The following is a 20,033-nucleotide window of genomic DNA, read 5'->3' on the forward strand; positions in this document are numbered from 1 at the left end:
ATGCCAGAGAAGCCTTCCAGAGGGAGAAAGACTATGTGTTGAGCCTGGTTGTGGCTGATGGTTTTGGTTGCCTTTTCTTTTTGCCTCATATCAGGCTGGAGGAGAAAGGCAGACGGGAGGAAGTGACCCACGGAGGGTAACTCAGAAGACACCTTCAGGGGCCAGACACAGTTGACCCTCCTAGGGTCATGGGTCAGAGCCTGGTTGAATGGGTGGCTCCAAGCTCCGCTGCCAATGACCCCTATTACAGGAGGGACATAGACCTCCTGCCACCTCAGTGCACCTCTGATTAAGAGAAGGACTGGACTGCAAATCCTACTCACAGAGAGGATGGCACTAAGGATGGCAAACACTAGGCCTCCTCACCCCACAAAGCACTCTATTAAACTGATTAACATGTTCTGAAATTAATCATTCAGTTTAGTTAATTTAATAAGTCATAGTGCACACATCTCTCATTTCATCACATATAAAATCAAACATCAACTTTTAAACTAGAAAAGTCTAAACAAGGAAAGAAAAAGAAATGCCTTAAGAGCCTGATCCTGCACCACTGTGATGCCTACGACAGTTTGGGCGCACTTAAAGAATGAAGGAAATGGCCCTTTGATTAGGCAAAAGCTTGGTTGAGAAGTAAAACCTTATACAGTAGCCTGAAGGCAAACAAAATCAGGTTCTCACAGATCACTGTATGGAACAAGTTCCACGGATTGTTACCTTTTACAAAAAATGCCCTGACCTCAGTCTAAGGAGAAACATTTTGCCATTAATTTTAACGGGAAACAGGCATTTCAATGTCTTGTAGCATTCATTTTGTCAGGAATATCTGGTCATTTCCCTTCAGATAGCTAGCATTATGATAAAAGAACAGAATATATTACAGAATTTAATGGTTTTAGCATTTAGTTCAATTATTTGTAAGATAAAGGAATATGGGCAGCCTTGAAATTATTTATGAACGTTTAACAGTTATGAGAAACAAATCTATAGAAGTACTTTATTTGGAAAAGCATATTTTTTTTAAAAAAAGCCATAAGTAACTCAAGGTTTCCATTAGAAGTACTAATGTTAATTATTTTCTACTTTACTATTTAACTGATGCTCAGTCAAAGAGCATTTGTTCTCATTTCTCAGAAATGGTTCATTTAAAACCATCTTTTGATGTTTGGTGTTCTTCCAAAGACTCAATAAGGCAGCCAGAAGTGCTCTAATATACAAAAAAATGTGGAGTGCAATATAGCAATATACAAATCTGTCCTACATATGACAGCTGACTCACTGACCCCAATAGAAATAACAGAGGTAGGGGGCCATTGGCTTGGGCTAGCTCATACTTTGATAGGTACATCAGTCTTTTCAAGTCGGGCTGTAACTTATAGCAGACTCAGCTCTCTAAACACAAACAAAAAAGGCCACAGAGGTCTGAGAGTCATTCCCAGATATAATCCCCATTTTTTTTCAACTCAGAGTAATGTAGAATAAACATACAAAGTAGAACCCATCACCCATGCTTTGGAGTAACCCAGACAGGTATGCTTCTCTCCAAAGTCTTTCCTGTCAACCCTCTTCCTTCTGAGGAGAACCATTTATATTAGGGCAATAAGAGCCATCTCCTTTGCTCAATGAATCCTGAACCATCTCTTTTCGTCTTCCTTCGACCCACAGTCCAAGCAGAGGCAGGAAAGAAGCTATGCTCTAATTAATCTGGGCTGTATGTGTCATTACACCTCTATTTAGGGCATTGCTAGGGGCCTTTTCTCAATAGAAAGTCATCCCACTACCCACTCAGGGGAAAGAAGTGAACATTAGCAAACTGCTACAGGATGGCAAGAGAACGTGGAAGGGATAACATTGCATAGCCAGGTACCAATAAGTGATCCTGGAACTGAAATCCTTCATGGCCTGAGGTCAGTTATCAAAGGAATGGATTCCCAAGCAAATCATATTGCAGCGCAACCACTCCTCACTCAACTGTGAGACATGCCCCAGCTATGTTAGAATATCAGGTTTCACTGTGTAAAGGTCTGAAGCCTACATAAAGCCTGGGGTATTGCACATACCTCAGCATCCTAGAATAACATTGTTGTAGCTTGCACATCCTTGGGTTCTATAAAATATTTAATAACACTATAATTTTATTTAAAAAATGTGAAGGAAAAATAAATACGTAATCAGACTTCATATTGTAATACAGAATGTAATGTAATACAGAATATAAAGAGTAGTATATGAAATAGCCAGGTAGTACAGGACAGAGTTATATTGAGATAATAAAATCATGAAAGCAGCATTTGTCTAATTTGTCATCAGACCTGGCTTTAGTCAGGGGATGCTGGCCAGGATACAGGGGTTATTTCATGCACTTTTCAAAATGTGCAGTAGGACTGGAGAGGGGAAGATCTCATCTTGTAATACAATATGAGGGGAATGGGTGACTCTGAAGTACAGCGGTATAGGGGTAAAAATCAGCACAGGGGGTTGGGGTTAATAGGAGTCTATATAAGAAAAAGCCCCAAATATCGTGACTGTCCCTATAAAATCGGGACGTCTGGTCACCCTACCTATAACACTGCACTGCAGTGTTAGCATTACATACAAGAAAAAAACCTTTTCTAGGACCTGGACACATGACCTTCTTGTCCAGAGAAGAGAGTGCAACTTAGTGAATCAAGGTGATGCTCCCTGTTATCTCTGAGTCATTTATTTTTGGTGCCCGTTGCTGGTAACATGCAAATCCTGTGTTCACCAGGTGTTTCAGTAAGAGTTGAAAATGCACATGGAAAGGCAGATTTGCAATATGGTAGAATTATAGTTGTCAGCTATATACCTGTTCATATTTTTGAAGGATGTTTAGTACAAAGGAAATAATTTTGGTTTCCTATAATCATAAAATCATAGAATTGTAGGACTGGAAGGGACCTTGTGAGGTCATCTACTCCAGCCCCCTGCACTCATGGCAGAACTAAGTACTATCTAGAATGTCCCTGACAGGTGTTTGTCTAACCTACTCTTAATAATCTCCAATTATGGAGATTCCACAACTTCCCTAGGCAATTTATTTGAGTGCTTAGCCACCCTGCCAGTTAGGAATTTTTTCCTAACGTCCAACCTAAACCGCCCTAGCTACAATTTAAGCCCATTGCTTCTTGTCCTATCCTCAGGGGTTAACAAGAACAATTTACCTCTCTCCTCCTTGTAACAACCTTTTATGTACTTGAAAACAGTTATCATGTCCCCTCTCAGTCTCCTCTTCTCCAGACTAAACAAACCCAATTTTTTCAATCTTCCCTCATCAATCATGTTTTCTAGACCTTTAATCATTTTTGTTGCTCTTCTCTGGACTTTCTCCAATTTCCCCACATCTTTCCTGAAATGTGGTGCCCAGAACGGGCCACAATACTCCATTTGAGGCTTAATCAGCTTGGAGTAGAGCGGAAGAATTACTTCTTGTGTCTTGCTTACAACAATCCTGATAATACATCCCAGAATGATGTTTGCTTTTTTTGCAACAGCATTGCACTGTTGACTCATATTTAGCTTGCGATACACTATGACCCCCAGATCCCTTTCCGCAGTACTCCTTCCTAGGCACTCATTTCCCATTTTGTATCCCAATTGATTGTTCCTTCCTAAGTGGAGTACTTTGCACGCAAGAATTTAAAGTTTTTATTTCATTGGGACTTTGCAGTGTAATTAAAACTGTGCATCATTCCACATGGTATGTTTTAATTACAGGGCGTCCTCGGACTTATGACACCCAATTTACATTGGACGCCACTTATGACGCTTTTCAATTGACTGCCCGTTTTGCCCTTACGATGCTTGTTTTGCTCTTATGATGCTAGATTTGTATAAAGTTCCCCTGAAATCACTTCCTGGTTGTGTTATACTGATATGGAGCTGGAAGTGGTCACTTCTGATTGGCTTTGAGGCAGCAGGATAGCTTGTTGAGTTTTTATGTTTCTTTGAATGCTGTTTACAAAATACAGTGTCCAGTAAATACATTGATGTTGCAGCATTAGTCACCTATAATTCATTTAGTACAAAAATCTGGGTTATTGTGGTGAAAATAGCCTACCAAGCCTTGGTGCAGGAATCAATCCGCCCTTCATACCATTGATTCCTTTGGGAAAAGCGGTTTGGGCTTACAATGTTTCGACTTATGATGCAATTCTAAGGAACGAATTGTGTCGTAAGTCCGAGGACTCCCTGTATTGCAATTAATTAGATTTTACAAGTCATTAGGCAAAGCCTGGCAGGGGAGCAATAGTAACAGCAGCAACTGTCTACACAAGAAAGGGTTTGCCAGTATAGTTATACCCTCCCAGTGGAGATACAGCTTATACCAGCAGGAGTTCTTTTGCCGATATACCTTATACCAACAGCCTGAATAAAATATGCTTTACCGGCAAAATGTATTTTTTGCTGGCATAACTGCACCTACACTAGAGCTTCTGCTATGTTGGGTAGGGGTGTGATTTTTTTATACCCTTACCCAACATACTATGAGGCAAAACTTTTAAGTGTAGACCAGGCCTGATGGAGACGAGTGAAAGTGAGAGGGGGAACAGCCGAGCTCTTTGAGAAACAATGCCCTAGAGGTTCAGAGCCAAGCTGCAGCTAAGCTTACGTGTCTCCTCCTCCAGGCTCCTTGCCTCATACTATTTAGTGTTGGAGTGGCTGCACAGAATTTAGGATTACTGAGGGAAATATCTGAGATACGGCCGGGCCACTTGGCCAGAATTTTGTGATTAATTAGGAGATCAAGTAACCAACCTACAGAATAAGGTGTCATGTTTAGCATTAAATGAGTAGGTGCCATAAAAAGCAGAGGAACCTGTGAATAGAGACACACATTTACTGCACATTTTATCCTTTTAAAAGGCTTATTCATTTAACATACCCACACGCATTACAGGCACATATGCAAGTTTTCACACACAAACCTCATTATTCTTGAAATTTGCTTTGGTTCTTTCTTACTCCACATTTCACTCTTGGAAAACCTACTCTCTCTCTGAGTAGTTTAGAACAGCAGCACAAAAGACATTTGAAACAGCATGGCAGTTGAACTATAGTTCAAGACAAGAAATAGTTTACTTAATTTTTTCTTTCTGTGTTAAAAATGAATATCATCCATCGATAAAGTGTTAATGGCAACTGATACTATTTAGCTACGGCTACAAAAATAAAACCTCATTCCGTGTTTTAAATATTTCCTGCTAGCCTAATGTTTCTGAAGTAATGTGTGCACAGAAATTTTTTCTCTGTAGACCAATACTTAAACCCTGATCGTGCTTCTATTGAAGTAAATAGTAAAACTCCCACTGATGTCAAAAGTGCACTATCAGACCCTTAGTGGGATTCTGTAGATACTGAAGCTTCAATATTATTATGGCAAGAATTAGCAGCAATCTGTAGGAAATTTGATAGATCTCCAATATTAAACTGCCATTAAAAACTGGCTTTGTTCCTAAGCATCTAATTTACTCGAACTCATTGACCATTATTACAAAGACGTAGAAAAACGTTGTTTTTTTATTATACAAAATCTGAAGATTATTACATAGGGGGTACAAAAAGAAAGGAAGAACATAAAGGCATAATGTAATAGGCATTCTTGCATTCCTCTCACTCTGCAACAACCCTTTTTATAAAATTACTTCTGAGGTCACTCTCATTAAAACCAAATTATTGCATGAAGTGGTGGAAAGGACACACTAGATCCAAACTGAAATGCAGCCTCCATCTCAACAGAAAATTCAGAGCTGAACTGAATCAGTCAGTATAGGAAATCAGCTTAAATTAGTTTAAATTTGCAATTAGATAAAACGAGATTAGCTGTATTATCCCCTTTGAGTTCTAGTTACACATTTTTTATCTGCATCACACATACAACCATCACATTTGGCATCTTTTTGGGCACAGAGGGAAAGGACCGAATGGGCACAGAAACCAAAACTACCCTTTTATCCTCTGGGAGGGAGTTGATGCACATCGATGGGGGAGGGTTTGGCAAATCTGCACTTCACTGCCCTCCCTGTACTCTTCTGTGGACAGAACTTCAGTTGCCAGCCCTGTCAGCCTGGCTTTCACAAGCACTAAAGCTATATACAATTATATTTGTACCAAGTATAATAATTTACAGCCTACAATGTTTGCTTGCAGCTAATGTGAATGCAGGTACAAGTGTGGACCTATGGGCTCCTAAGTGTTTTTGTCAGGAAAAGAAGAAAAGCAAACACCAGTATCCCATTATGCTTTTGAAGCATTATTAAAAACTTCTATATTATGAGCAAATGTCTTGTGAAGGTGTATTAGGGTGCAGGGAGTCTCTCTCCCTAAGGCATCTGCCCAAGGTTAGGGAAGATATATGCATCGTGGGCTTGATCCAAAGCCCACTGAAATCAATGGAAAACATTGATGTCAACAGGTTTTGGATCAAGCCATTAGGGCCCCACTGAATATTGGGTGGAATGCCCAGATATGCTCCATGGGAGCATGATCAGCTGGTTTATACGCATGGCCCAGCTCTTGGCACAGCATGTATAGATGCTGCTGTTGGCACCTGGTGCTAACAGAAAGGAGCATTCCCAATTGTTTTGTCTCTCAACCCTATGAATCATCCTGTGGGATGGTTCAAGGATGCTCCCCCACACCAGTGTACAACAAAATAGAGCAGAATTTGATCCCATATGAAATACAGAGATGACCCGAATTGATTTCATCCCTGCCATGAGCTCTCACAATATGTATGCCATGCTGCTGCTGTGTTACTGTGCCTGCACACCATTATTTGTGATGGGACTTTGACAACACAGTTGTAGCAGCACATCCTTTCCTAAAGTTCCCCTTTTGAAAGTTCACCTCTCTAACGTGATCGCTGCCTTCAGACTCCTGGGGCAGTCTAAACACAGTGAAGGGGAGGAAAATAATTTAACAGAACAACATAAATTTGATCAAAGCCACATTACAATTACAATTAGCACATCTGATGAGACTTTGACAGTGTGTGCAATTACTGAACAGCTTCTCTCTGCTACTCATGATCTCTTTCCTTGATGATATTATTTAAATTCCTGACCTTTCAAGTTCCACTTTTCCCAAAATCATTGTTGTTTTTTTTTAAAGGACTCAGCTTGAAATTTCTCCATTGACCTTGAAAAGATATGCATTCAGAATACCATGAACTCCCAATGTAGAAGGCCTGCTCAAGGGCCGAACCACTTAATGCAGCTCTTGTTTGGCACAAAAGTGGTACATAGGGTCTTTTTACTGACTTTCTGTGCTCGGTGAATGTCAGGGTAAAGGCTCAGTCTGGAAGTCCTTATTGAGTCCAACCTCAATGAGAGTTTTGATTGAGGATTTGAAGACTGACTCCATAGACACTCATTCTTTACAACATCCTTAAAGAACATTGTGCATAGTTGCCAGATGTGTGGGAAAAGACCCCTTTCTCTTTTCTACCATTCTCTGTTTCACAACTTCTGTCAGATAGCCCCCTATGCTTGGGACAGTTTCTCATTTCCTGTGTAATAAGAACCATGACCTCTATTCCTTTGGATCCCTGTTTAGCCTCCAGTTTGTTCACAAAGACTTTCTACACTGATCTCCCCACACATATAATGCTGCATCCTTCTTGTTCATCTTCTTGCCCAATTCACCGTATTTGGCTGGAGTAGATTTTAAGGGCCAGTTTGCCCCAGGGTAGATTTAAGCATCAGGATTTAACAGGAATATGGGCTGGATAGCCCACTTGTGGCTGAATACAAAGGAGGTTTGGTCTGAGATGCTTGCAAGGCAGGTGTGACAGGGAGCAGTCATTCCTGGTCATGTGGATTAAGCCTGGAAGATGGTGAACCAGGAAGTTGCCAGAATCCTTCTGGCCACTGGGGACACTGTGGTCATACACAAGAAAATCAGGTACAGTGTTCCTGAACTTTACAGGGAAGATGTACACATTTATCAGTCACAGGGGCCAATATGTGGTGTAGACAAATTGGAGACTGAATTGGTCAGAGGCAGCTATCAGGCAATGAGGTGAATGGGGAGGGGTGGCCAAACTATTCACTGGCACCTCCAGTGGCCAATACACGGGCTATGCGTCAGAGGTAAACATGAGTGAGAGACCTGGGAGATAACTGCTGGGAGATATCTTATTAGCCTGGAGAAAGAAGGGAAGATCTTATGTTTTCACAGAGTTAAGCACTTTTCATGCTTACCCTTGTTCCCCCCTCACAGGGGGAGGGTGAGAGGATTCAGAGGGCGGCTGAATCCTAGCGATTAGGCGGAAGGGGGTCCAACCCTGAATATTGGTTATTGGGGATGGGCTTAACCCCCACATTAAAATAAAGAGTGAATGCAGGTGCAGCCTTCTCTTTTACAATGCATCACTGTCTCTGTTTCATTCTCCTGCATGTCTTGATCAACACATATAATGTGTTAAATAGGAAAAAATTCCTATTGAAGTCTTAGTATTGCAGTTAATACTTGAAGAATCTATTAGGATAAAAATAGCTATCAAATCAGCTATGATAATTTTGTTGTTGAATAGTGAACGGCCATCTCAGATGGAGACATGAAATCAATAGAAAACTGACAGGCAGTATTTAATACAGAAGAAATGTTAGTTCATTCTAATAACTGAGGACATGGTCCAAAATGCACTGAGGTCAATAGGAATCTTTCCATTGATATCAGCGGGGTTTGGATGAAGCGCTGAACTTGAATATCACATTATTGACAGATGTTGTATTGATACTAGTTTATGAATATAACACAAATTGTTTAATACAATGATTCAATGTAATGCAGATTCAAAGAAAAATAAAATATATTTCTAGCTAAAGTTTACTGGTAATATAAGGGACAAATATAGTTAAAATATAATTTGTCATGTTGCTCCAAAATATATGTAAAAGCAAAAGAGAGAAGTTTTAGGAGTGGTGTGAAAACCAGCAGTTTCCATTTACAAAGTGTTCGCCAGTTCAAGGGTCTTTTTGTTTGTCTTTCATTTGGATTCCATCACTTTCACTTTGGGGTTCAAAAAAACCATCAAGGACTCAGAGAAAAATCAGCCAATGTTGCAGACTTATGCCTGATGTTGAATGAAACAATAAAACTCTCCCTGGGGGAAAAGTGCGGGTTCACTCAAATTTTTGCCCACATTCACTCAAAAGGTCCACAAACCTTGAAGCCTTTTGATGATCATAGGCTGAGTTATACTGGTGTTTGGATTTTGTGATGAAAGCTTTTCACAGTTCTACTAATTTGCCAGACTGGACAAAGCTTAGTATTATCATTGCCAACAATGTGCTAGACTTTTTGGAACTTCCACATAAACGATGCTGCATAAATGACCATTCCACACTATAGGCACTATTCTGCATTCCTTGCACACCGCAAAAGTCTACTGGCCTTAAGGGCATTTTAGGTGACCAAGGAGTGCTGACTATCCCATGGTGATAATAATGTATCTAGACAAACACATAGAATCAGACTATAACAGAAACATTAAATAGCAATGCTCTATGGAGCTGTCCATGAAGGTGGTGCTGAATAACTTACCATGGCAAATTACCAAATATAACACTGAAATTGCATAGTTCCATTCCCATGCCTTGTATAAACATAGGTTTTTTGCTATCATCTCCTTATATAAATGAAGATATGAAAATATACTAGCAGTTTATAAGGGTTATATTGGAGTGAGATTTATTTCTGAGACAGAATATCACTGAACTAGGCTGGAAAATGTCTCTAGAGGTGAAATGTTTCTATTTACTGATTGCTGTTAAACAGGTTGTTAGAAATGGCAGGGAAAACAAGGTGAGCCAAACAAGTAGCAGTAAGGAAAAATCAGATAAGAATGATCATTTAGTTGTAATTAATTGTAATATGGTTTGTTGACTAGATAGTATGGGAATCATCTTATTTGATGTACGATTTATTTTGACATTCCTCATTTTGATACAGGAAACTTGTAGTTTTTTACCTTTTACTTGAAGCAGAAAATTGGATGTATTTGATTTTATATACATAAATACTGCCAACACAGATATTCTGTTACTTGGTTCACCTCATAGTGAATGTTATTCACATTTGTTGATATTTAAATGGAGTTTATTTAAAGCTGAAATCTCTTAGGCACCTGAATTTACATTTGACTTGAGATTCACATTTAAGTTCACTGTTAAACCATTCTCATTTAATCAACTTTGCCTATCACTGGCCTTGATTTTCTTGAGGTAACATAATACATGGAGTACAGTTGATCTTCCAAACTGATGACTGCCATTATCTATCAGACCAATTTTTTTGTTCAACTACATCAGCGGTTCCCAAACTTGTGAAATCTGAGTCCCCCTTCAGGAAAGTGAAACCAGTCATCTCCCCTGGTAACCTGATTATGTATGGTTAAAGGCCTGCCCATCTTAATTCATACATCTTCTGCACACACCTCATCAGATAGTCCTTTGCATGCTTTGAGAGGGGCATGCACCCCCACTTTGGGAAACACTGGTGTAGATAGTCAAATATGATATTTCCTCTTCTTTAGTACATGAACTGTCAGACAGTTAATGATACTGACATTTAAAATATCTTTGGCATCTGAGATGACAACACCCCTCACAGCTGTTGTTACAGGCTCTCTACAAACATTGGCAGATATTGCCGCATCAGTTACACTCACTTGAGATTTTGATTTTTTTCTCCATGGCCATAGCAGCTAGAGACTTAGTTTTTTAAGAAATTGAGGCTGATAATAGAGAGGTCTCTTTGCACCCTGTCCAGCTAACCCTTTGCCTTCTCAGTGGAGAGGTGGGAGCACGCCCAGACATAGGTACACTGCCTTATATGAAAACTCCAGTCACAATCTGAGGGACTTGCTTTCATCACAGCATCCATGGTCCCACAAGGCTATAAAATTTCTTTTAAATAAATACTTTTGTTTTTGGAACCAAAACAATCACAGCAAATTAAGTTTAAAGTTAACCCCTGATATTTATTATTTTTGTTTTACAGCTGTCTTGCTTGTGCTAAATACACCGAGCAAAATTCACTTCCGTATAATTCATGTGTTTTATGAGGCTTAATAATTCTATTAATGGCATGATAATCCTACCAAAAATGAGAACATACTGAAAACATATGAATATGAATGCCGATTATATACGAACTGCAGCCACATTTTCTAAAAGAGGGAGATCATCTGACAATCCCAATTTCATCACTTCTCTATTGATAAATAAATTGTTTGTCATTACTTAACTCCCACAGACAGTTAAAAAAGTAGAAAGAAAAGGAGTACTTGTGGCACCTTAGAGACTAACCAATTTATTTGAGCATAAGCTTTCGTGAGCTACAGCTCACTTCATCGGATGCATACTGTGGAAAGTGTAGAAGAGCTTTTTATATACACACAAAGCATGAAAAAATACCTCCTCCCACCCCACTCTCCTGCTGGTAATAGCTTATCTAAAGTGACCACTCTCCTTACAATGTGTATGATAATCAAGGTGGGCCATTTCCAGCACAAATCCAGGGTTTAACAAGAATGTCTGAGGAGGGGGGAGGGTAGCAAAAAACAAGGGGAAATAGGTTACCTTGCATAATGACTTAGCCACTCCCAGTCTCTATTCAAGCCTAAGTTAATTGTATCCAATTTGCAAATGAATTCCAATTCAACAGTTTCTCGCTGGAGTCTGGATTTGAAGTTTTTTTGTTGTAATATAGCAACTTTCATGTCTGTAATCGCATGACCAGAGAGATTAAAGTGTTCTCCGACTGGTTTATGAATGTTATAATTCTTGACATCTGATTTGTGTCCATTTATTCTTTTAAAAAAAAGTAGTTTTTCCTATGCTTCATTGCTCAACAGCCTTGATTAGGATCTAAATTTCATACTCTTTGTCTTAAATAACACATATTAACTTAAAGCCAGTTTTATACAGTATTAATGCTAAAGGACTAAAGAAAGGTGCTGGTGCTTAACTAGACTCCATTTCTAAATTCCAGGAAAAAGATACCAAATTGGTTCTGGCAGCTGTACAGTAAGATTCATCCATGAGACTCCATTAACATACAGACATTTTATTCAAAGGCAAAAATAACAGTCAGTCAGGAATGGGAGGAGCTGCTATTGAATAATTAATAAAACCAAAATACTCTACAAATGTAAATTAAAAGGCAGCATCCTTAGATATTATTTTTTAGCTTGTTGAGAGTAAATTGCAAGAAGATTTTAAAATGGAATATTTAGATAAACTAAATGTGATCATTATGAGAAGTTAGGTTGAAAACCAAAGTGAGATTTCTACACAGAATCCTAGAATATCAGGGTGGGAAGGGACCTCAGGAGGTCATCTAGTCCAACCCCCTGCTCAAAGCAGGACCAATCCCCAATTTTTGCCCCAGATCCCTAAATGGCCCCCCCTCAAGATTTGAACTACTCACAACCCTGGGTTTAACAGGACCAATGCTCAAACTACTGAGCTATCCCTCCCACCACCAATGATGCCATAAAAGAACACAATGTGCCTGATATAAACTGGAGTAACCCCATAGAAGTTGATGTCCCTAATTCTCCCCATTTGGCTGCTTTATACCAGTGAAATGGCTAGATTGGTTATATGAGGATTTCCTTGGTGTAAGATGATTTCCTTTGCGTAAGCTGGAGTAGCAACTCTACATCACTACTGGCCCAGCATCAGGTATAGGGCACATGGCTGATAAATAGTGTGTTTTGTGAGGCCATCCCTGGTTGGCCAAAATGGCCCTTTGGTGCTACAGACCACTTGGTGTAAATAAAAGCAGCCTTGAGGCTACTCTAAATTGTGCCAGGCACCAGCCCTAAGATCAGGGAGCTTCAAAAAGTGGCATAAAGCCCTTTTGTGTCCTGCGGCAAGCACAATCTGGTCAAATCAGTGAATTTGAGCCAATGTAAGCAGGCCGAATATTTATAGCAGTGAATTTCATGTTAATCTTTTCTGTATCTTACAACCTCAATAGTTTTTTTGATTCTAAATATTAAGGAAAGTATGGGGTCAGATCCTTTCTGGGGGTGGGCAGAGACACAAGCAAGCCAACCTGTAGTCAGGAGTAAGCACCTGGGATAAAAACTGAATGCCTCTGTTGTGGACTTTTTGAAACTGTGTGGATATGCTGCTTTGTAGACCTTCCATGACAGCAGCTGCAGTGTACATTGGGGCATGGTCAAGTGTTCGTGTACACAGTCCATATATTAATGAATGCATATTCCATAACCCAGGAATGGTGTCTATACATAGCCCTTTTCAACCCAGATTATCTCTAGTCTTAGTAGTAATAATCTGGGAAAGGGAAGGGCTGTGCACAGAAATGTGTTCCTACTATTGGTATGAAGACTGCACTGAATTGAAGCTGTAAATTCACAGCCAGGCTACAGGTGAACAACGGTTCTCTTGCAGAATGTATGGAAAGCGATACTGGGTGATCACCCCACAGTCCCTGCTCTTGCTAAAAGTGTGCCCAGGGTCATTGTGTAGTTCTTTTTCAGTTGGATCATCCAGAGTCACACACTAGCAAGCTGATGTTTTGCAAGCAGATAGTGAACGTTTCTCTGCTAAAAAAGTTCATATCTTGTCCCAAATTTCCCCAATGTTTGGGATAGTTCAGACCCAGGGCTTGGGCTCAAGCCCATCTCTAGTCTATACATAACTCCAGAATGTTATTTAACCCCTCCCATTGCATAATTGTGGATGAAGTTATTTGTTACATACGATAATTCGCTACCTTTACCATGACATGATGCAGTCTGTGAAGCAGTCACTGACTTAGTTTAATTATTAAAACAAATATTTAAATGTCATCATATCATGTTTTGAAAGATCAGATTGTACCAACTAAAGATTTGATATACAAAATGTATTATCCACCCATCATTTATCAGTTTATCTTACTATGAACTCAAACTAATGGCTTGCCTTATTAAACAGGAAAGCAGGTTTTCAGTTAGGTGAACTCTCCTAATTTAGGCCCATATTTCAGACTAAGCATCTGCCCTGAGTAGCCAGGTCAGGTTCTGAACAGATGGGCAAAGAAAGAATTCTTCCTCCCAAATGGTGGAGAGGCCTAGAGCAGTGCTACACACTTCCTGCATTGTGGAGGGGGCTGATTTGTCTGGAATATCTATTTGCCTGTAAATATCTATTACGCTCCATATCATTACATCCTTCTCACACTTGATTCTGCTCTTGTTGAAATCATTGGGAGTTTTGCTATTGATTTCTACTGGAGCAGTATTGGGTCCCCAGACGGTGCTTGAATGTATTGGTAATGTTTACTTCAAGAGTGACTAACAGCAACATGAGATCTTTTCTGCCTAAAGAAACTAACACTTTGGAACTTAATAGTGGTATGGAGACATCAGTTAAAGGAGATCTCACAAGGCCTAAGCTAGAGCTTCACAGTCATTCAAGAAAGTTTCCCTATTTTAACCAGTAGATGTCTCTGTTTTATCATTCAGATGTTGACAGGGACACCAAGATTTCTGCTAAAAGTGGCTAAAAGTCCTGTGGCACCTTATAGACTAATAACCCACAATGTTCTATGGTAATATATGTATGTATATATATATATAAAAATCTAGAAATGCCTTAATTCAATTAATCAATCCTGGCTTGATCTTCAGATTTGCTGACCATCTGGAGCTCCTGGAGGCTTCAGTGGGAGCTGTGGTTGCTCAGCACCTCTGAAAATCACCCATCTGGAAAAGTCCTATAGAAATTAATAGGGATGAAAGATAATTTAATATAGTTCTATTGAAATTAATAAAAAAATCTATAGTTTGTAATAGAGAATGATAAAACTCTTGAATAGGTTTTTTTGAAGCACATCTATAGAATTCTGTAACATGGATATTCAATTTTTATTGAATTCCATGGAAGAATTTCAAGATCCTGTAGAAAAATTATTTTCTACTAGATTTTGCTCCACCTCCCTATGCATAAGAAAAGGCATTAATGTATATAGTAGTATTATTTCCATATCAGTACCTAGAGACATACATAATTATGCTTTTATTTTTAAAAAAATAATGATTCAGGACTCAAAATATTGAAACCTAATTCGAAAAAAAATCAAAACCTGACACAGTGATTTTTAATATATATATGTGGATGTTCCCCATCAGTTTCTCCAAAGAAATAAGACAAAATGTCAGTATTCTAAAATCTTTGTAAAATTGACCGTTTCTTGAATTATAGAAATGTTTTAAAATTGTGTCAGGTTTTTACCATATTTCTAGGAATCATGCAGGAGAAGACCATTTTGTAGTCTTTGCCCTTGTTTGTTTTACAGGTAAGAGCCACAAGATTAGTATCTGGATCTGGAGTTTTGGTTCTGCTATGTGGGAGGGTCTTCACATTTGGGATGTTGGATTCAGCCCACTATAAAGAGAAGGCCCAAGTGCAAAATCTGGATCAGGATCTGGGTTCAAACTCTGAACTGCATCAATGTTTGTGGGGGCTTCAATCCAGATTCTGTGCTCACTGGATTGAAATCTCCTCAGACATTGGCAAAGTTTGAAATTGTCTCTCATAGTAGTTAAAGTATATTACAAAACTTTATGGGCCTGATGGAGCCAAGGGCAGTTTTGCCTAGCTTGCAGTGTAGCTCATATGAACAAAATCCTATTCAGTGATTTAGTGCTTGATTGTGCCTGTTAGGCACAGCCTTGTGTTAGGGGCAGGACTTCTTCAGAAGGAGCACTTCCCCAAGAGAGAACAACGCATGTGCACACTACTAAAATCCCTCATAAGGTGCAACATATTCCATCCACACAGTGCACACGGTAGCCTGCTCTGCTCCTGGCAAGTGGGGCTAATAGAGCCATGATTCTACTTACTTTTTGCCCTATACTGCCCCTTTTAGAATGCTGTGTGTCCTCGGGGGAATAAGGAGGCAGCAGTCTCCAGGCCCAGAGGAGCGTAATTCTTCATGGTCCCTGTGCCAGTCATGCAAGGGTAGGGAAGTCTCCTTAGTCCCTTGTTCACACTGCACAACTATGTAAGGGTCAGGCACAATGAGGGATATAAGCAGGAAATCTAAGGCTCAATCCTGAAAAGACTTACTACCAGGCACTGTTCCCCAAAAGCACCAACAATGAAGAGTTGACTGCAAAGGGGGAAATCAGTGTTATGTGGCTGCAAGAAAGGGACCGAAATATCTGCTGAATCTTCCTGACTGTACAGTTGACTGCCAGGCCATAGAGACCAAAGATGTTTCCATGACTGTGGCTATGAATCAGTAGGTCTACAATTCAGCAGAGCCTTCATAAAAGAAACAAATCTGAAAATAAATTCTTCAGGTGAACACAGTCATAATGTGGCTATTTCCCTTAACACTGTATACCATGAAATTTCTCTTCAAAGAATGGTATAAATATATTATACTCAGATTGTGCCTTCAGGAAATCTGTTCTGTATATGATGACTATAAAATCTATCTATTTCTTTTAACTGCCTGCATCTGGCAACTTATGACAAAGACTCAGAGTTGTTCCTTCAAATGGAGACCTTGAGGGTGTTTATGTTGCTTACCTCTACCCAGAGATTACACAAAGCTTATGTCTACATTCAAAATGCTGTATTTTAAATAAACCACACTCAGATAAAATGAGGATAGTAAGGATGATAGAGTCCTCTGTTGGCCAATATCTTTACAAGGGGGTTGAGCATTGGACAAGACAGCCTTTAAAGTCAGAATCTGTGTTATTGATTAGTCATTAAGAAATATTAACCAAAGTTACGAAAATCTTTATGAAAATTAACATTTACTGTAGGACGAAAGATGATAAATCCATGTGTCTTTTAATAGAGAGATCTCTCTCTCTCACACACACACACACACACACAGGCATGTACACAACACCTACCTTTAGGGGGAGTCTTGGCATAGTTCAAGTACCAGTGAGTTACAGCCAGAATAAATTTGGCCTATAATGTGAGAATGAATAGATCACTACTATATACTCTTCTATATGATTTCTCTGAGATGGCACTATTTCAGCACAAAGTTACATTATTTCAGAAGACAAGTTATTTATAATTGCTTCTGCAGGCTGTAACTTTGCTGCTGTATTAATGGTCCTCCATGCCTGATATAGTCTCTGTACATAAAAGTAATGAGGAACACATATTTATCAGAGAATATTTGTTTTTACTGTACCTGCAAACCAACAGACATTGATTTATTTCATTGCTATTAAAAGAAACGTGGTGATTGTACTGTGGCTGGATTCTGGATGTGAAATGATTTATCTTTATAATAATTGAAGTGCATGCTTCTATAATTGTCCCATGCACATCTGAAGGATAAAAGGTGGGAGGTAAGTGATTTGTTGCCCCTGGTGCCATAAGTGTGGCATTAGTAACAGGAGAGTTAACATTAATCTGAAAGCAACTCAATAGCAATGCTGCCTTTTCTGTCATATCAAGATGCAAAAATTCATGCAACATGGAGTTTAAGGAGTCAGATTATCAGAGTAACTCTGAAGTACCCTTCTCAGTTTTGGTTCTGTCCAGCTGATATGTGAACTGATGTTTACAGGAGGAGAGAAAATGCTTTTCACCTTCAAGCTCTTTCAACAATTGCTAGTCAAGGTCTACCTTTGCTTCTACAAGACCCAGTACAGTAGTATCTGAACTTTTGTCTCAACTGTAAATTTTAAAGGGGACTCTAATTTGACACAGGCCATCAAAAGGTTAGGATTATTTAGAGACACTGCACTACATTCACCCAACTGACTCAGGGAAATGTAATTACACCACCTGTAATTAGTCTGCTCCTCCCACACTTGGTAGATGAGTTGACCCTCACTCAGGGGCTGTGCTGGGGATTGAGGAAGTAGTTCTAAATGGTGGTGGGGCTCATTGTATATCCTGACTATGCCCTCCTCTCACTGCAGACTGCACTGGCCCCAGGGAGAGTCTCCTAAGAAAGGGGAGGCTGCATCATTTTCCATCACAGCATCTTTCTCTTTTTGTGTATGAAAGCATAAACTGTGCCCCTTGGGCTTTTGGCTTTCCCTGGAATGCCCCTCTGACACTCCTATCACAGAAGGCCTGAGGAGTGGCTTCTCTGCGTGCTTTGGTAAAGCCAGACAAGAGCAGAAATCTTCTGCCCTGCCAGACACAGATTTCTTCGTGGACATGTTGTGGCTGGAATTTGACAGTGAGTCTGACTCATGAGAGGTAGGCACACACATAGCACCAATGAGCTATTGCTGTGCATCTATAATGGATCAGTTGGGGAAGCATACCATACATAATTCAACAAGACCAAAAGCAACTTCTATGGGTTTTTATCAGGAGGCTTGTTTCAGAGCAGCATGATTTGGGTAAAATATTCCCCTACAGGCCAGAGAAACCATAGCAAATTTGAACACAGTTTCCAAATCTTTCTCAGTGGAAAGCAAAGTTCCAAAGAGGAAAATGGTGCCAGTGTACTGTATTTCCATTTTTATACTGCTTCCTTTCACACTTGGTCCTTAAATACAGTGAATGGTGCTGATAAAGCAAGGGATGCAAATAAAATTTCACCTATAGTGTAAACATAAGTAAAACTAGTAGTACAGGTGTTGACGAACTTGTAAAACAAATATGAAACCTGAAATGTAAGTGGCTAGTTTTCCTTCTTCACAGAAATGGAAAAGAAGGGCCCAGTTGATACAGTTACAAAAATATTTCGCAAAACTGGGTGACTGGGCAACAAAATGGCAGATGGAATTCAAATGGAATTCACTGTTGATAAATCAAAGTAATGCACACTGGAAAACATAATCCCAACTATACATATAAAATGATGGAGTCTAAATTAGCTGTTACCACTCAAGAAAGAGATCTTGGAGACACTGTGGATAGTTCTCTGAAAACATCCACTCAATGTGCAGCACCAGCAGTCAAAAAAGCTAACAGCATGTTAGGAACCATTAGGAAAGGAATAGCTAATAAGACAGAAAATATAATGCCACCATATAAATCCATGGTATGCTCACATTTGAATACTGCGTGCAGTTCTGGTCCCCCCACCTCAACAAAGATATGTTAGAATTGGAAAGGGTACATAGAAGATCAACAAAAATGATTAAGGGTATAGAACAGTTTCCATACAAGGAGAGATTAAAAAGACTGTGGCTTTTCAACTTGGAAAAGAGATGACTAAGGGGGGATATGATAGAGGTCTATAAAATGATGAATGGTGTGGAAAAAGTGAATATGGAAGTGTTATTTACTCCTTCACATAACACAAGAACCAAGGGTCACGCAATTAAATCAATAGGCAGCAGGTTTAAAACAAACACAAGGAAGTACAACTTTATACAATGCACAGTCAACCTGTGGAATTTGTTGCCAGTGAATGTTGTGAAGGCCAAAACTATAACAGGGTTCATAAAAGAACTAGATAACTTCATGGAGCATAGGTCCATCACTGGCTATTAACCAAGATGGTCAGGGATGTATCCACATGCTGTGGGTGTCCCAAGAGCCTGACTGCCAGAAGCTGAGAGTGAATGACAGGAGATGGATCACTCAATGATTGCCTGATCTGTTCATTCCCTCTGAAACACCTGGCATTGGCCACCGTTAGAAGACAGGATACTGGGCTAGAAGGACCATTGGTCTGACACAGTATAGTTGTTCTTATATATTTTCTCAAACCAGGCAAAAGCTACTTTTCCCTTCATATAAAAATATATTGCTTCATTTTAAAAAATTTATTTACTTTCTAACTCACTGGTCAGTGTGTGTAAAAATTGCCTCTTGGTTTAATATTTCTCACGGCTTTAGAAACTGATATATGACTTACATTATTTGCTTATCAGATTTGGTTTAAGAATGAGTTGTATATTTTTTTCCAGCAGGCCTTCCATTTGCTAAATGGATCCATCAATTCTGGGGTAACATGTGAGTCAGTCTTATCAAAAATAACTGAAGGAGTGGCATTATATTAACCTCTTGGTACTGGGAGTTGGATTAGGGTTTTAGCACGAT

At 39.4% G+C, this 20,033-nt stretch overlaps 1 protein-coding gene across 1 annotated transcript in view; it reads right to left on the reverse strand.

Moving 5' to 3' along the window:
• Positions 1-20,033, reverse strand: part of KCNB2 (potassium voltage-gated channel subfamily B member 2) — a 303,213-nt gene that overhangs the window by 12,731 nt on the left and 270,449 nt on the right. The gene's annotated exons all lie outside the window — the stretch shown is intronic.

Source organism: Natator depressus, chromosome 2 (assembly GCF_965152275.1).
Source record: "Natator depressus isolate rNatDep1 chromosome 2, rNatDep2.hap1, whole genome shotgun sequence".
Lineage (NCBI taxonomy): Eukaryota > Metazoa > Chordata > Testudines > Cheloniidae > Natator > Natator depressus.